Genomic DNA, 17,664 nt, shown 5'->3' with positions numbered 1-17,664 from the left:
GAGCTGAAGGATCAGCATCTTTAAAGGCTGTTAAATGTTATTAAAGAAATGAGCAGTGCCTAACAAACTGGCTGGCTGAGCAGTGTTAGTATTGTGACATGCAGGTTTGTCTGTGCTAATGTGAAATTTAAAGGAACACAAACACCCCAGGGCTCTGTCCAGCTGGAGTCCCAGAGACCTTGAAATGTGACCCTTTTACACATGAAGCGAGGCTGTGAGCTCTGGTTTCTCCCATACCTTTCCTATGTCTTTCCTTTGGCTCCCCTTGTGGGCCTGATTCTAAACTCACTCATACTGGTGTAACCCCATCGACTTGGACAGAGCTACGTCGGATTTACCCTGCTGTCTGTGAGAGATGAACCATCATGGCGAGCCCTAAGCAGGGGGTGGAGGCCAGCAGCAAAGCCCATCTTTGTGTGAAACACCTTGCTGATTCTGGTAGAGCTGCGTGTGCTGTGTGAAGCGTCAGGCTGTGCGGATGGGATATCTGAGCTGCTGTGTGATTGCAGCCGAGCTAGACTTGCTCCCGAAGGTGGGGCTGCTGGTTTTCAATTTGTGCCGCCATGCTGAACTCCAGCTGGCATTCTAGGAGCTGGTTTCTGGGCGTGGCATGTTCTGGCTGGCTAGCAAGGCAGCTGGGTTGGAAACCGGTGTTTCTTTGGGCCTTAGAGAAGCGTGGCGGTGGAGGAACTGGGAGGAGAGGGCTGAGGTATTGGGGTGCAAAGCCAAGTGTCAGACATGGGTTTCTCCTGGCTGTCATGGAGCAGTTTGGTAGGGGAACTTTCCCCAGTAGTGCCGGGAGCTCTGTTGTGCCTGGAGAGCATTTCCTTGCGTGTGTATATCCTGGTGTGTAGGGTGGAGCCCTTTTGCCTGGGGTGCGAGCTGGAGGAGACGCTACTGCTGGATGCTGCGGGCTGGCAGTGCTGGAAGTGCTTTCTCCGGCTCAGCGGCACGCTTGTCTTGGAGTCCAAAGTCTCCATTGTGCACCTTGTTTCCCAGGATGGTGGTTTGTTGGTGCAGCGTGTCTCTGGGTTGCACGACTTGTGAGTGGCTGGTATCGTCGGGAGCCCGCGCAGGCTGGGCCTGAGCTCTGAGGATTAAGAATGGAATTTCTAGCACGTGTCGTTGCGTGAATCTTTCTGGAGTGCCTTTGCCCCTTGGTTCTTGCTGGGCAGGGACCGGCTGAGAAGGCAGCATGTGCTCTATGGAGACAGCAGTCTGTGCATTCAGCGCTTGCCAAGAGCCGGGGCAGGACAGAGCTGGAACCTCTCTCTCTCTCGGGGGGGATGTTCTCAGGGCCCCTTTTGGGTGGCCGCTGGGTGGCCGGGGTGTGACCGACATCTGCCGTGGTTCCTTTTTCCACTTCTGTTCTGTGTGTGCACAGAGAGGGGAAGTGAGAGGTGCCAAGTGCGTTCTGGGTGCTGGGCTGGGCCACTATCTAACCCCTCCGCCTGCACATTCAGCCTCGTTCCAGGGGTGCTGAAGGACTGGGGGATGCAGCCGCACAGCTGTTCTCTCCGTGTGGGAGACCTGCAGCCTGGGGGGGTGTGCTGGCCCCGAGAGAGCTGAGTTCCCTTGTTTGGTGTCTCCTTAATTATCTCTTCACCCTTCCCGTCCCCAGACCGGCATTTCTTGCTTTGTTGGCTTGTGAAGTGTGCCTGGCCCAAGGGGAGGCGGGCGATGGTGGAGGGAAGGTGAAAGCAAGGAGGCAGCTGCTAATAAAACAATAATGAATGCAAAGGCAGCAGTAACCTTCAGTCACTAATTAGCGCGTCGGGATGCATCTGGATCTGAGGCAGGGACTGCACAGCCTTTCAGTAGAAGGAAAAAGGCCCTTGTCTGATGGAAGTGTGTGGGGTGGGGGGAGACAGGACGGGAGCCACCGAAGGGGCTGGGGCTCTGGGGGCGCTGCGCCTGGTGCAGGAGAGGTGCCGGGGCAGACCCGCCACAGGGCTGTGTGTTATTTGTATGGCTCCCGTGGTGGTGGTGGGATGCTGGGGGCGGGGGGAGCTGGGTTTCCCTCGGCACCGCGCCCTGGAGAGCGTTCCCCGAAGTGTCTGAACGGGCCCTGGGCAGGTGGATTCCTGCCACTCGGTGCCCAGCAGGTCCCATGGCTGCTCTGGCCTGCGTTGGAGGGGGCACGCTGGGCAGCGGGTCCTGACAAGGGGCATCTCCAGAGGGGCCTGCGAAGGAGCAGCCTGGCTCGCTCCGAGCCCAGCGCTGGCCCCTGTTGTTAGGGGCTCCCCCGGGGACGGGGAGAAAATGCGTCAGGCCATTTCTCAGCACAGGCCGGGCCCTGCTCCCCTCCAGGTGCGGAGGCTGGGGGGAGGGGGCGAGGGGAAGTGGCTGGAAGATTGTTTCCTCCGCTTTGTGTGTGAGAGAAAAGGACAAGAGACGGGGTGGCCTGTGCCAAGCACCCTGAAAAGGGCCCGTTTCTGAGGCAGCCGTTACTATGGCACCAGATGACTTGATCTGGCGCTTTGCCATTGGTCAGCGACTGAGCTCCCATTAGCTCCTTTACCTCGGAAACGCCATGAGCGGTTGGCGGAGGGTTTGATCCCCCAGCCGGATTCTCTTCCCAGGCGAGTTTCAGGCCTGCGGATGTCCCGGGGGTCAGTCCGTGCTGGTCCCCACCCCGTGCAGAGCTCAACCCCCCGTCTCCCCAGCCTGAGAACACGCTGATTCTTACCCCTGCTCTGGCTGGAATAACCCCCATGCCCCAGGGGCTGATACAGACTTGGTGCAACAAAACAGAGGCAGCGCTGCTCAGACACCCGGCCCTGAGCGCTGTGTAAGTGCCCAGAGGGACAGCGAGTCCCCGTAATGCTGCTAATAGAATCAAGCCAGGCCGGGGCTGTGGGGAATGCTGGAGAACCGGAGCTTCGATGAGGCCTAGTTAGTGTTTTTCCCCAATTTGATTTGTATTGCAGCCAAGATGAGCAGAAGGTTAGACGGGAGTCAGGAGCCGGAGTTCTAGCGGCTAGGAGGAGGGAGAGGAGTATGGCCGTACATTACAAGGGAGCTTGTATACGTGCCTTGCCTCTCTCTTTTTACAGATCTTCTATCTGTCCGTCCAGCCTGTGTCCAGCACCGTGGTATCTGGGCACCTCCTGTGTAAAGTCAATAGCCCTGGGGGCTCCACGGAGCGTCTGCCACGTCTCATTTTTGAGGGTAAAAACTCTGCTTGAGGAAGAGTTTGTGCTTTTCAAACTGTTGTGAATTTTCTTGTGGCGGGTTGGTTTGTCCCTGAGCTGTGGTTGTCGGGGCGGTTTGGCCGTTGTGGGTGGCTGGGTTCTCGGTACCATTCTTGTGGGGGGAAAGTCTTTTAACAACGCGATTACAAATTCTAAATAATAATCATCCCCTTGTCTCCATCCAACTTCCACGGCAAATGTCAACACCAGATGCTAGTAGGATTCTGGGCAACAGCCTGGCTGGAATGTAAGTGGGCTGTCTCTAGAGACGGGGGTTCGAGGGCGGAGAGTCACACAGTACGGACCCAGACTCGTCCTAGCTTAGAGCCGTTTCCTTTGGTGCTACTGACCCAGTGATCTCCTTCAGCAGCTGGACCGCTTTGGACTTTGCGTGAGTGGGAAGAGTGGGCTAGTGGACGGGGCACTGGGCTGGGGCCCAGGCTCCCTGAGAGGCCTCAGGCGAGTCACTTCCTCTAGCCTATGTCTCAGTTCTCAGCTGTAAAGCCGTGATAATAGTTCCTGCCTCACAGGGGTGTGCGAGGATAGAGCCCATGAATGAGTGTGAGGAGCTGTCACACTAGGGGGCTGAGGGCCAGGAAAGCACCTAGACTGACGGCTCGGCAGCGCTGCAGTGCAGGTTTTGTTGGCACAGCCAGCAGGTTTGGAATAAGCTCCTTTGCCCGCCAGAGAGCTGGTCCCAAGAGTCCGTTCACAAATGTATTGTAAAGGGTTAAAACCAGCCTGGGGCTGCCAGCTTGGAGTGTGTGAAACGGTGGATCAGTGCCCAAAATTGGCATATGTAATGGCAGCTGATAATGCACCCTTCCAATTAATTATGGATTGGCATTTCCCTTGGTCTCAGCTCTGCGGTGGTGGAGCATGAGGAAGGGCCGTCCTGCTTCAAAGGCTCCTATTACATAAAAAGAAAAAACAATTAAGGTAACGAGTGTAAACCGTGAACATTTTCATTTTAACCTGTGCTGGGTTTTAATACCAGGCTCTGAAATAAAATCCCATCAGCGGGATACAGATGTGGGGTGGCCCCCGCGGGGTCTGGGATGGTGAGAGCTGTCACGGCTCCCTCTCTGTCTCTTTTCATGGTGTGATTATTTATAGTCCATGCTGGTGTGCACGGAGCTGTGCAGACAGCTGAGAAGGGACCATCCCTGCCTTGAACAGCTCCTGGCCTAACGTGCAAGTGTCCGGACAAAGGGGGGTGCAGGAGGGATGCAAATGGGCGGCAGGGACAGCTTGAAATCCTTTCTGACCTTGCTTTGTGTGGTGTGGCAGCTCTTAGCCCTTGGCCTGTTTCTGCTCTGGCCTCCCTGTTCTTATTTTGTTGTTTGTTCCAACCGTTTCCTTTCTGAGTGTGTTTTAGCCCTTTCCTGGTGGGGAAATGGCAGGTGCCAGGACTCTCTGAAATGTTGTTTTTTGGAACTGTGACTATGCCTGGATCCTGACTTTCCAGCTATCCCGGCTGCTCTTTGATGGTCCGAATGGCGCTAACTCCACTGTCTCTGTGCTGGCGTTTGTATCCCAAGCGGGGCGTGAGCTCAGGCGCGCTGAGCAGAGCGCTGTTGCTTGTCCTGTGTCTAATCCTTTGCCGAGTGAAGTGCTGCGGGGTCCGTGAAAGAGGAAGGTGTGTGTGAAACCAAACACTCCCTTGCTGTAGGGTGTATTTCATAACAATTGCTGTCCTCGTTAGGAGCTGGTACGTTCCAGCAGTAACCGTGGAGCTCCGAGGATTGGAGGGTATTCCAGGAAGGGTCTGGGACGTGTCTGCAGTGCTGTAATCCTGAATCCAGAGACACTGGGCCAGATTCTGCTTCTCTACACTGGTGTCAGTCCAGAGAAACTGCGCTCTCTGTCTGTTAAATTACTCCGGATTTACTCTGCCGTGGCTGCCAGCCAAGCCTGTCTGGTGCCCTGCAGTGTGGGGCGCACTCAGTGCTCCGGTGTCTGTGCAGCCTGGAGCTCCAGAGGGAACTGGAGATTCCCTTTGCTGGGATTCCCACCCGGGCAGCAGAACGGGCTAGTGACCTGAGCACAGTCAGGAAGGCAGCGGCTGACTGAGTGGGAGACTGCCCGGGGCTCCTGTCAGCCATTTCCCGTAGGGTGCCGCCTTACCCTGGCGCTCCCGGATCTGCACTGCTCCCGAGCGGGAGACTCTGGGTTTCAATGAGACGGGCTGAGAGGGGAGCGGGTCCCAGAGCAGAGCTGGTCTATGTGCAGAGTCGCACTGGTTTACCTGGAGGGGAGATTTAAAATGGATTTAGTCCAGCCAGTGCCAAGGGCCACGCGGATGCTCTTAGCTCCCTGTATATGTGTCTCGGGCGATGCGGCTATAGCTTAGCTAGGAACAGGTTTAAGTTAAACTGAAATAAGCCCGTCTTGAACCGAATCTAGAGTGTCAGCAGGGGACTTTGCACCAATGTAACTAGAAACTGGTGCAGCCTGAGTGTGCGGACAAGGCGGTACGGCCCCTCCCCTCCCCGACCTGTCTGCCCTGCAGAGCAGGCGTGGGGTTGTGTTGTCTCAGGCTGCCGGCAGGGCAGGTGGTGGCTGCGCAGGGAGATCTCCTGTGGGGAGCCTTGTGCATTGGGTTATGGCTGTTCCGTTGGGACTGGCGCCTTTGATAAATGAAGGGAGCTGAGCCGGCTCTGCTGGGCTTGGGCGATAGTGCTACAGAACCCGTCCGCGTTCCCCGCGCTGCCCTACCACTGAGCCTCGGCCCGCCCTGCAGAGACCCCCGGGCAGGCAAGGGCCAGCAAGAGCCAGTCATGGCGTGGCTGCTTTCACCAGAACTCCTAGGGCACTGCCCAGCTCTCAGACTGCAGCAAGGTCAGTCTCACCTGGGGGGGTGCCGCTTGCTGCCCTAGAGGTGCCCGGCTCCGATTGCTTCTCACCTGAGCCCTGCAATCCCCAGCACCTCGCTGGAGCTGTGGGGAGAGAGGCCGGTCTGAGTGCAGAAATGGGTTCTGGCTCGTGTGTCAGCAGGGACCACTGCGCAAATGTATTGCCTGCAATGAGCGATAGGAGCGTGGGAGGGCCAGGTAGCGGGGCTCAGCTAGGAGAGAGGGGAGGAGGCTGAGGGTAGCTGCTCAGGAGAGACGCGGCTTGGCATGAGAGCTGCCGAGAGAGGGAACATAATGCTCTTGGATCGCTGGAAATTCCCAAAACCTGAGCAAGGGACTAAACCTGCTTTTGTGCTGCCCGGGGGGTTTCCTCTCCCATGGCCGGCTCAGCCCTCAGTTCCACTGCAGAGTAATGCCATTCACGGAGTGGAGCCTGGCCCTCCGTCTCTGCCTCCTGAACAACCTGCTCGGGCAGGGCTTTGTCCTCCTGGCGGGCCGGCTGCAGCTCCCCAGGCGTGCTCCAGGGCAGCTCCTCCGGGTAAGCCGGAAGCTACATTCGCTGAGCTGGGACTTGCTCCCCTGACACTGCTGCTGGGTGACTCACCTGCCGGGTTTCTCTCTGGCTTGCTGCAGGCTGAGCCAGTCTCGGACATTGACAACTCCAGGGTTTCTGCCGCCCCAACCGGCGCAAAAAAAAAAAAAAAAAAGCCGCGATCGCGATCTGCGGCAGCAATTCGGCGGGAGGTCCTTCGCTTCGAGCGGGAGTGAGGGACCATCCGCCGAATTGCCGCCGAATAGCTGGATGTGCCGCCCCTCTCCGGAGTGGCTGCCTCAAGCACCTGCTTGGCAAACTGGTGCCTGGAGACGGCCCTGCTGGGGAGGGATCGCTGAGAGCAGAGGGCACTTCGAGATCCAGCGCTTGGAAGCTGAAGCTAGACAAATTCAGACTTAAAATGCAGCACGCGTTTTTAAGGGTGAGAGGCACGAGCCATAGAAACGACATACCTGGGGCCAGGTGGATTCTGTGTCACGTGGCAGTGTTAAATGGTGGGTAAGGCACCCGCGCTAGCTCAGCCAACAGCTGAGGGCTGGGGAAGGTGCTGTGGCTTGTGCCCTGCAGGAGGCCAGGCCGAAGGCTCCGTACGGTCCCCTTTGGCCTGGACATCTGTGACTCTTCATTGCCATGTTAGTAAAGCAACGAGGCAGGGAGATGCTGGCCGTGCAGCGCTCCCCACTGTACGGTGGGTCTTGAAGCCCTTCCCAAACCGCCCCCCAGAACCCCGGGAGAGTGAGCGGGAGGAACAGCTGGGAACCTGAGGCACGCAGTGGGGGCACACGCTGGCGTGGGTCGGAGCCTGACAGAGCCCAACTCTGCTGACTCCCAGGCCGGAGTATCCAATCATAATCCACTCTTGTGGCATGTTATGGTCTGAAAGCCCATTAGTGACTCGGCTCCGTGCTGCAAAGAGCGTTTCTCCGTCCCCGTCATGGAGGGGATTGGAATTGGCTCGGAGCCTCTGACCTGACCTGAACTCTGGGAACGACAGGCAAGAACCAGCGGAGACGATCCCAGAATGCGGGCGCAGGGGCCTCACTCACCCCAACCTCTCGGAACAGGCAGGACTGTCGGCTCCCCAAGCCCCACTCCCAGCTCCCCTGAACTGGTGGGAATGGCCAGGGCCATTGGCTTTCCCAGCCCTTCCCCCTGTACTGCTGGCGTTAGCCCGGGCTGATGACTCCCTGCCGGATACTGGTCAGGGCCAACGCCAGCCCCGGCCTGGGTTCAGCCGTGTTCTCTCATGAGCCATTTCTTGGAATTAAGACTAAGGATTCTTTCCCAGACTCCCGCGGGGTGGTTGCCCGGTGCCCTGGGCCCGGCCATGTGCTCTGCTCAGGCCTCAGCTGAGAAGGCGGGGGCACCTGTCTGATGCTACAGGACCCTCCCTCGGACAGGGTCCCACAAGGGCCTGCCTTGTCAGGCTGGGGTGGGGCAGACAACGATCAGGTCTGGGGCAGGGCAAGCGCAGGGAGAGGTTGGATATCCAGCGGCTCGTTTCCTGAATTGACATGAACGGAGCTCGCCACAGGCCGATGAGTGCCTCGCTGCTCTGGTCTGCCCCCTGCCCACGGCACTGTACTCTGCCCTTGTCCCCTGCCTTCTTTCTGGCCAGCCCCAGCTGCATGTGGGGACAAAGCCGCTGCTAACGGGGTGGCCCAAATCCTGTGTGTCCGTGCCAAGGTGTGAGGCAGGGAAGGATCCGGGGGCAGAAGGGCCCCAGAATAGCTGGCAGAAAGAGCCAGGCAGGCAAGTCAGTGCGTTGTGCTCCCTTGTTTACATCTCCGCCGGAACCAGGGGCTAACTCATTAATCGGCCCCGGTGGCTGGAAATGGGGCGATCTGAGATTCCACTGGAGAACGCGCGACCTCGCCGACCCCTTCACAAACTGGGTTTAATTAAACTGTCAGCGCTGGACGGAAGAACAAAGACCCTGCGGTTTCCCCTCCTAATGCAGTCAGGAGGACGGGGTCTCCCGCGAAATGCAGAGCTGTTAAAAATGGATCTTTCTTTCCATCAAGGAAAATTACCAAGGCAGGAAGGTGACCCTGGCTCTCAGGCTGGGCTCCGCACAGCTAAACACATTTACATTCGCTCCCCACGCACGCGGGTTCCCGGCCCCCATCACGCATCCGTCAGGCTGAAAGGCAAGAAGGGAGAGGGGGGCTGGAGGCTTTTCCCCAGCTTTTCTGAGAGCGCCTGATCCCAGGCCTGTGAGTGTTTTTCCAGTGGCTCCCAGAATCCTGCACTGGGAAGGGGTTGTGGGATATTTCTTAGAACTGCCCTGGATTTCTTCTTTCTCTGCTTCCCCACCCTGCCTTTAAACCTCTCTCCAGAAATTGCTTCCCTCTAGCAGCTGCCACCAGGCACTGTGATAGAGAGAGATGGGGAAAAGGCCACAACAGCAGAGCGAGAACGTATGGTGGCGGCTAAATACGGCAGGAACAGTGTCAGGGAGGCAGGCGCGTGGGATGGAAAACTGGTAGCCAGAGGTGTTAAGAAATACTATAAATAAGGGGATGTTAAAAGGAAAAGCAAGCAAAGGGCTGGGGGAGGAGGAAAGCAATATGATCAGATGCCGCTAGCAATCCAGCAGCAGATGGTCCTGCAATGGCTGGGAGACAGAACCGCTTTGTCAGAGGACGCTACCGCAGGGAGCTGTGAACTCAAGGTCAGTGTGAGAACACATGTAGGATGGGGACAGACGGCTTAGGGAGGGCGAGACCAGCATGTTCCAAAGTGGTTCCTGAGTTTGGGGGTGAACCTGAGACATCTTGGGGGTGTTGGAGCCCAGCGCCCAGGAACAGGGGCCCTTCCCGGTGTCTGAAGTGGGGCCGCCAGCCTCCCCGGGCACTGTCAAAATGTCAGCCTCCACGTACAGGTCAGCAGGAGCAAGTAAAAGCCGCCGTCAGCTCTGCCGAGAGTGGGCGGCTCGGTTAGCCACCACTCGCCGGCCCGGTCCGGCACAGGTCTGAGAGCGGACAGCTGAGAGTGAGGAAATATGGACCAGTCTTCAAAAAGAAGACATGGCCCGTCAGTTCGCCGAAGCTCTGTGCCAGCCTAGGGATCTGCTTCTGCAACCAGTGAGTCAATACAAAACTCCCAGGCGGTTCGGGGGCCAGGCAAGCCAGCCGCGCCCTGTCACCAGAGAGCAGTAGCGGTGCTTCCAGATTATGCGGATCGGGAATGGTAGCGTGGTGAGTGGTGCAGTACCAGCGGTGCCCTGCAGGGGTCGCTGCTGGGCTGGGGTTATTTGATGGAATCGAGCTGCAGACGGCCTGCAACCGGATGTCTTGTGGCCACGGGAGAGGCTAGCGGAGTAATACATTGAGACTAGAGCATCTGAAGAAGTGGGCTGTAGTCCACGAAAGCTTATGCTCTAATAAATGTGTTAGTCTCTAAGGTGCCACAAGTACTCCTGTTCTTTTTGCGGATACAGACTAACACGGCTGCTACTCTGAAACCTGAGACTAGAGCGAGATTCATTGCGGGTTTAACTCTTACACCAGGACTGAATGGGACCCAGTTGTGTTTAGACGAGCAGGCAAAGACTCAGTGATGGCAAGTGATGGGACAAGTGCAAAGGATCCCTCCCCGCAGAACAACGCTCTGATGGGCCGGCGCAGCGGGAGGCTGCTCATTGATTAGTAACAAAGCAAGGTGGCCGTCGCTACCTGAGTCTGCCACTCAGGTGGGCTGTGTCCATGCCAGGGGCAGCTTGGGAGTCCCGAGCAGCGAGGGCTCCTCTCCCCAATTCCCTGGGGGGGACCAGTGCTACAAAACGGAGGTGATTGATCAAAGAGCCAAGAGCAAACACGTGTCAGCGCAGTGCTGGGGTCCAGACTTTAAACACAGCCCAGTCGGGAAATCCAAGGGTTGGGTTCCCCCCGGAGTCATAGCCCCTTTCTCTCCTCCCGGACCCCACTTTGTGTTAGCGTCCAAACGGTTAGATTTGTGCTTTACAGTGTTCTCCAGTAACCCTAGCGCTCGGCTGCCCTGCCTGTGGGTTCGTCTCCCAGAAGAAATGAGGGAAAGCCTGTCGCTTGGGTAATTTAACACGAGATGAGACAACGCCTCCCCCAGGAGAACAGACTGCTGGACGCAAGCCTGCACTGACCCCTGGGGAAATTAACATGATGGGACTTGAGATACCTTTCCCATTTCCAGCTCTATCATTTACCGTCCGTGAAAGGGTTTCTATTCCAGAGCCGTCCCCTCTGGCGTCAGGGCCCCTTAGCTGCCGGATTGCTCCCTCCTCCGGTCCCTGAGCTGCCGCGGCGTGTCGGCGGGCAGCTTGGGCGTGCGGGGTAGACCCCGCTAGAGGTTTCCGTGTCTCTGGTTGGGTATGGTGGGCTCTGATACCCCCCCCATCCCTCCACCCAGTGGCCCCAGCCCCTGCCTTACGGCTCGTGCATGACCCCTGTGCCGCGGAAGTGCTGATTGGGACAGGAATGCCATGTCTGCACTCAGCTGCCGGCGGGGCATTTCCTGGGTGCCAGAGGGGCAGCTGTGATCAGAAGCACCTGGGACTGTTTGGCAGTTGGAAAGCAGGTGGACACCTGAAGCAGCCTCTCCCCACCTTTCTTGGAGGTCTGGATATGAGCGACGTGGCGTGTCTCCCAGCAGCGTGGCAGTGCTTCCCCGTGAATCCAGGCCGTTCAGGGAGGGGCAGAGGTCTCTGCCTCCTCCCACGGTTGGCACTGGTGGCTGTTGCCCATCTGGAGGAGGCCTGCATGGAGAAGGGCAACTCCATAGCTCCTAGAGAGGCAACAGCCCCTGGTCAGTGCTATCCAAGGGGACTGAGAATGGCCAGCTGCCAGCCTTGGCCAGCCAGAAGGAAGGCCTGGAACCGAGGCGGTGAATAGGAGGGGTGCCGCAGGTCGGGGCGGAGGGGCATTGGCAGAGCCAGAGATGGTGACTGGGAGCAGGGCCTGTTTGGACTCTGCATCTGTCTGTAGCCGGGACCAGAAGAGCTGCTGTGTGAAGTGCTCACCTCGCCTGGGTTCCTGCACCCTTCTTCCAGCACCTCCGCTGGGAGCCCCGGCACCGTTCCCCCCTGCCTGGGAGAGCCTGTGTCTCTCCTTCCCTTTGAAGGGGAGTCCAGGGACTAGCCGTGATCAGCATAAACCCTGCCTTGTCTCTGAGACTCGCCCCGAGCAGCCTGTCATCGAATTGTTCCCTGCCCGTTCGGCCGCAGCGCGGACTTGGAGAGCTTGCCTCGGGTCTGCCGCCTGTCCTATCCCAGCGTTAGCATCGCTGACATCAGTGGGGCGCCATCTGATTTACACCTGGGTCAGTACACGCACACACTGCCAGCTCCACGTGCACCCAGACACCCCCCTGCAACCCAGAGGCCTGGTGCACGCTTACACATGTCCCCCTGCCCCGCTGATCGCTGATCTCATTACAGCCTCGGCAGGAGGCTGCGGAACTCGCCCAAGGTGACAGCTCGTTAAAATCCAGCTGATGATCTTCAGCCTTTGTTGGCTGCCTGGAATCTCTGCCACTGGGTTTGGTTTGTTCGGCCCCAGGGCCTGGCTCCTGTACCAGGCCCCCTCCCCTGCACCGCCCACAACACATACACAGTGAGGCTTGTAAAACGAAGTCGTTGACACCTGGCTGTCAGCCTATGAGCCAGACTTGGCATCTGGCTACGCTTTGGTTTCCTCTGGCCTGATTCTCCACTGCCCTCCCCTCCTGTAGCCTGCCCTCTGCCCCGCCAGAGACAAGTGCGTCAAGCGCTGGGAAAGGTTAGCTAGAGCTTCGTCTGCCAGTGACTGGGGCAATTGCCCAGGACTCGCTGCTGGCCTCGTCCCTGCTGCGGCTGCACCAGTGGGAGCAATGCTGGGAGTGCGGTGGTAAACCAGGGACTGGTCAGGATGCCCGAGTCCTTTCTCCATTAGTGCTCCCACCATCGCTGCCCCCCGAGGGGGGTGAGGGATTCCCCCAAATAGATTCCCAGTGGAGCCGCAGCCCTCGCTGGGTGCATGCTGCATGGCCGGAGGCCCTAGAACCCTTACGGGGGAGCCTGGAGTTCTTCTCTTCCTGTGTCTGTTTCCCCACCAAGCCTCACAGACGCCTGCTCTGACGCCCAGGTCTGTAGGCACACCAGGTCCCTCGAACGCCCGTAGCCTGGGCCTGGCGGGGGGCTGGGTTCTCCACTCTCAGCTGTGAGAGGCAGGAATTGGGGTTCTCCATGCGCTCGCGCTGCTGGTAGCGGGGGACATTCCCTTTGCGCAGGTGCGCCGGACTCCACACGGGCTGGAGGAAGGAATCACAGGGCTGGGGCTGTGCCGGATTTCTGAACCTCTCTGAAGGAGGCAGGGCAGTGCCAGGCCAAGGGTTCCTATTTGTTGTTTGCTGAGGGCCCGGAGGGTGCGTGGACCAGTCTGAGTCACGGGCCCTGCCCTGAGGAGCTCACCACCTGAGCCCTGCTCTGGGACCGGAAAGCCCTCGGGTTCTGGGAGACGGGTCACTGGCCCCTGTTCTGGGGTCCGTTGGCTGAGCTGTGGAGGGGGATGCAGGTGGCTGTCTAGGCCGGGCTCTCCTCAGCCTGGCTTGTGTGCCCGTGATGTTCGCTCTGGAGCAGTGTGCCTGGCACAGATTGTCTGCCGCGGTGTGCCCCCACCGTCAGTCTCTCCCTCTTCCCCGCCAGGGCAAGGGGGCTCCTCGGCAGCCGGGCTGCGCTTGCCCTTTGCAGGGGGTGCCAGGTGCTCCACCCCGACAAAGGCCCCTCTGTCAGTGGCAGAGAGAGCCTGGCCGGAAGGTGTTCACCGAATACCAATCAGGGGGAGGAGGCATTTGAGTCCCCCTCTGCCTGCTCTGCTGGGCGGGGGGGCGGTGGCGTTACGCTCTGAGAATGTAGCCCCCCCCTACCCTCCCGGGTGTCTGCCTCCAGAGGGGAGGCTCCGCACAAGCCCAGAGGAACAAAGAGTCACTGTGGCTGGTGACAGCTCCAAGGAACTGCAGGGAGACAAATGAGGCACTGATAGGTGGGGAGGTTACCTAGGAAAAGAGGGGGCAGCCGAGTGGCAGAGCGTCGGGCAGGCCGGGAGCCAGGCCGAGCAGTGCCGGAGGGAGGAGTGCCACGCAGACGGGTGGGAGCATTGCGGCCAGGCCTGGAGGAGAAAGGGCTGATCCAAGGGGAAGCAGAGACCCCAGAAAGGAGCCCCAGGGCTACAGCCTGGCCGCAATGGGGCTGGCTCTGGAGACGTGGGCCCCAGAGATTGGCAGCCGCCCGCTGTCCTGGAGTCAGGCCTGCGGTTCAGAGTCGTCAGCTGCTTGCTCCTTCCCCGGGCCGCCTCCCTGTCCCTGTACGAGGTGTGGGGCACTCAGAGTTAGCCCCTGCCCCATGGCCCAGCCAGCTACTGGGGAACTGTAGGGAAGAAGAGGTGGCTTTGGGACCGCTGTTCCCTGGAGCCGGGGCCGGTCCCAGAGGTCACTGGAGCAGGGCCAGGCCCCCTCCCTGCTAACCAGAGATCTCTGCAGTCTGACACTGTCCTGAACCCCTAGGCTGGAGCTGGCATGTGCTGCTCTGGGACTAAAGCCTGGGCCTGGGCCTGGGCCTGGGCCGTGGGGCCTGGCTGCAGTTCCCAGAGGCCGCGTCTTACCCAGGCTCATTGTAGAGGAGCAAACCAGGGTCGCCAGCGCTCACAGGTTGGTTGTAAAGCCCCAACTCCTGAGTCAGGTGGTTCCACGGGGAGCTCCGCTTTCACTCAGAAAACGTTTCTAGTTCTCATGGTTGTGGAGAAAAGTCTGAAATGGGATTCTACAGGCACAGAAGCCAGAAAGCAAATAGCAAAAGACCCACCCCCCACCCCCTTCTTTTTTTAAAAGTCTCGTGACTTTTTTAAGCCAGTCTCATGACTTTAAGGTGCCACCAGACTCCTTGTTGTTTTTGTAGATACAGACTAACCCGGCTACCCCCTGATACTTGATCTCATGACTTTTGAATGCCTGGACCTTAATGCCACTTAATGCCTGTGCGGCTCACCGAACAAACCGGCGCACAAGGTAAACGCTAGGGGACTCTCCAAAGTCTTGTCTGAACAGTTTTTCCCACTGTAGTGCCCACCAGCCCCGGCCCTCTCCCTGGTTAGAGTCTGAGATGGGCCCACCCCACAGATCTGGGGTCCAAATCTGAACCCTCCCTGAGTCAGGGGCATTTGGCTCTGGGGGTTTGTTTTGGTCCATTGTCCATTTGGTGCATTTTGGGTGTCAGAAAAGAGAGATTGTGGCTGGGTCGGCTTGGAGATACCCTCCCCCGCCCTCTCACACAATGGTGTAATTAATACGGCACAGGCTTGAGCCCTTAGGTGTTCATTAGCCTCCAGCGTTTCCTCAGCAATGGGCAGGCTGGGGCCCTATATCCCCTACTGTGGCCAACTGCCCCCGTGCCTGCTTTACTTGGGGTGGCTACACTGGAGAGATTACACCGCGTGGGTGCACTAGGCTGCTCTAAGCCGCCGGGAGAGAGCTCGCCCGGGTCACTTGTGTCGCTGAGGGGAGGGGTTTATTCACCCCCTGAGCGCCAGACGTTACGCCGACGTAAGAACAAGTGCACACAAGGTTGTGACAAGGAGGAGGGAGGTAAATTGTTCTCGTTAACCTCTGAGGATTGGACAAGAAGCAATGGGCTTAAATTGCAGCAAGGGCGGTTTAAGTTGGACATGGGGAAAAACTTCCTAACTGTCAGGGTGGTTAAGCACTGGGATAAATTGCCCAGGGAGGCTGTGGAATCTCCGTCACTGGAGGTGTTTAAGAGCAGGTTGGACAAACCCCTGTCAGGGATGGGCTAGATAATACTTTGTCCTGCTGTGAGTGCAGGGGCTAGACTAGCCGACCTCTCGAGGTCCCTCCCAGTCCTACGATTCTGTGATTCTAAGCTGTAGTGTAGACATAGCTTCAGAGATCCCACACGCTTTCCTTGTCCTCTCTCTGTTTGTCTTTCTGTAATTGGTAAGTGATTTGGGGCAGGGACTTGCGTTTGTTCATGTCTGGAAAGTACCCAGCACGTTGTGGGCACTGCTGAAAACAAACGGTTAATAATCAGGAATGTGTGATTATGATGGGTCTAGCGCTAGTCAGAACGTTTGGATTTGGATCGAGCTCTGAGGCAAAAAAAGAAAAGAAAAAAAGTTGGCTTCAGTTTTCAGTTCAGCTGCACGTCCAACAAGCATCCACTACCCCTCGTATTTTGTACCATCATTTGCACCGTTTAAATGGCACCTACTCGCCCCTGGGTTCCCTTTTCATTCCAACAAATGGATATTTGCAGCTCACAAGACAATCAACAGCAAGTAGAAGCTTAATTTTCCTAATGCTGGGGCAGCGCTACTGAATACTGAGCTGTTAAAACATGAAGGAACTCTTTTGTCTCCCCAAATCCCCTTTCAGCTCCTCCCATACATTACAGAATGTTTGCCCACCTAGGCGCTATTCCACCAAAAGAGTTAAACAAAGAGCTAATCCTTTGTTTATTGATGTCGGTAGCAGAATAAAAACACCTTCTCTCTTTGGTTTTTTTCAGTTCAGATAGTAAAAAAAAAAGGAAGGATTCCTGTCCTTCAGTAATTGGAGTATAGGAAATGGAGAGACAAGGCAGTCGCCTGCCAACTCATTACGTATGCCCAGGCAGCCAGCAGACAGGGGAATTTGCAGAGCCTTCTGATTAAACTTCATTTATGATGCACTTTGTACTGCCTCACCTGCCCACTGATCTCTCACCAGCGAGAATACTTCTAACAAGCCAAACCCAGCAGTGCTTCAAGCAGCCCCCTTTTGAAACAGCCTCTCCGAGGAAATGTCTCCTCCCCCCGTGTCCTCCAGATGGCAAATTTGTCTCCATAAATTCCACCAGGATGAGGAGGATTCAGGCTTGCCCCTGTGCCGTGTGGAGCTCTTCAGAGTTGGGACTGGGTCTGACGATGGGTTTGTTGCAGTGTCCTGTGCCGGGGGTGTGTGGGGGGGGGCAGTCCTGATTCAGGAGGGATAGCTCAGTGGTTTGAGCATTGGCCTGCTAAACCCAGGGTTGTGAGTTCAATAATAATCTCCAGTACATCACAGCCATTGGGGCTAGAACTGTGCTCTCTATCCCATCCAAAATCCCACTTCTCTGTGGCTCTGGATATTATGAATTATCAGACCTCACAAATAAAACTGCCGTGATAATTTTCCTCCCATCCCTAGGCAGACCTGGGCCGTTCCGAATCCTGATGCTAAGTGAGCGTGAAGCCCTGTGCGGCGGGATGCAAGAAATAAACCCAGTGCAATTTTTAAAAAATCCCTCTGAACCCTTCTTTCAGACTGGCTTTCCTGCCATGCGTGGCGCGGGCTGAGTGCGGCATGATGTGGAGGCCAGTGGGACTTGGTCAGGAACTCTGCAGCCACGCCACGCTTGCTGGGAGTATTAATCCTTTGTAGGACAGTGGTGCCTGGAGATCCCAGCTGAGGACAGGGCTGCGTCCCAGTGGGTGCTGTCTATTCCACAGAGTCCTGCCCGGCAGAGCGTACGGGCTGGAGAGACGCGCCACTGAAAGGATGAATTATTATCCCTAGTTCGCATGTGGGAGCTGAGGCCAGAGAGATGCAGGGACTTGCCCTAAGTTATAGAGGGCGGCTGTGACAGAGCTGGGAACTGAATCTCCCTGGGTGCCTTTAATCACGGGAGCTGCCTTCTGCCTCAACCCAGGCCAGTAGCTGGGCTCTCGTGGTACGGTGTTACTCTCACACGTTCCTGTGACTGATTGCTCCCTTTGCTGCAGATGCTCTCCTTCCCTTGGCCTTAGGGACTGCGCTCACCGGCCCCCCTCCTACCTCGCTGACCTCCTCTGTTGGCTCTCTGTTCTCCCCTCCCCTGCTGTCTGTCGGCTCCAGCCCAGCTCCATCCCTGGCCCTCCTCCCTTGGCACCGCTAACCGGCTGTTCTCCCTCCGGGCCGACCACTTACATGGTTTGGATGCCTGTCTGTGCTGCCACGTGGGGCCTTGCGCAGAATCCACCAGGTGCCGTCGCGTTTTCCCCCATTAGCTGAACCACGGCTCCCTCTTCTGCAAAACTCC

At 57.6% G+C, this 17,664-nt stretch overlaps 1 protein-coding gene across 1 annotated transcript in view; it reads left to right on the top strand.

Moving 5' to 3' along the window:
* LOC117880596 (slit homolog 1 protein-like) overlaps positions 1 to 17,664 on the top strand; it is an 89,065-nt gene that overhangs the window by 30,502 nt on the left and 40,899 nt on the right. The gene's annotated exons all lie outside the window — the stretch shown is intronic.

Source organism: Trachemys scripta, chromosome 7 (assembly GCF_013100865.1).
Source record: "Trachemys scripta elegans isolate TJP31775 chromosome 7, CAS_Tse_1.0, whole genome shotgun sequence".
Classification (NCBI taxonomy): Eukaryota; Metazoa; Chordata; order Testudines; family Emydidae; genus Trachemys; species Trachemys scripta.
Note: the sequence above shows the minus strand (reverse complement) of the source record. Positions and strands in the feature narration are given on the sequence as shown.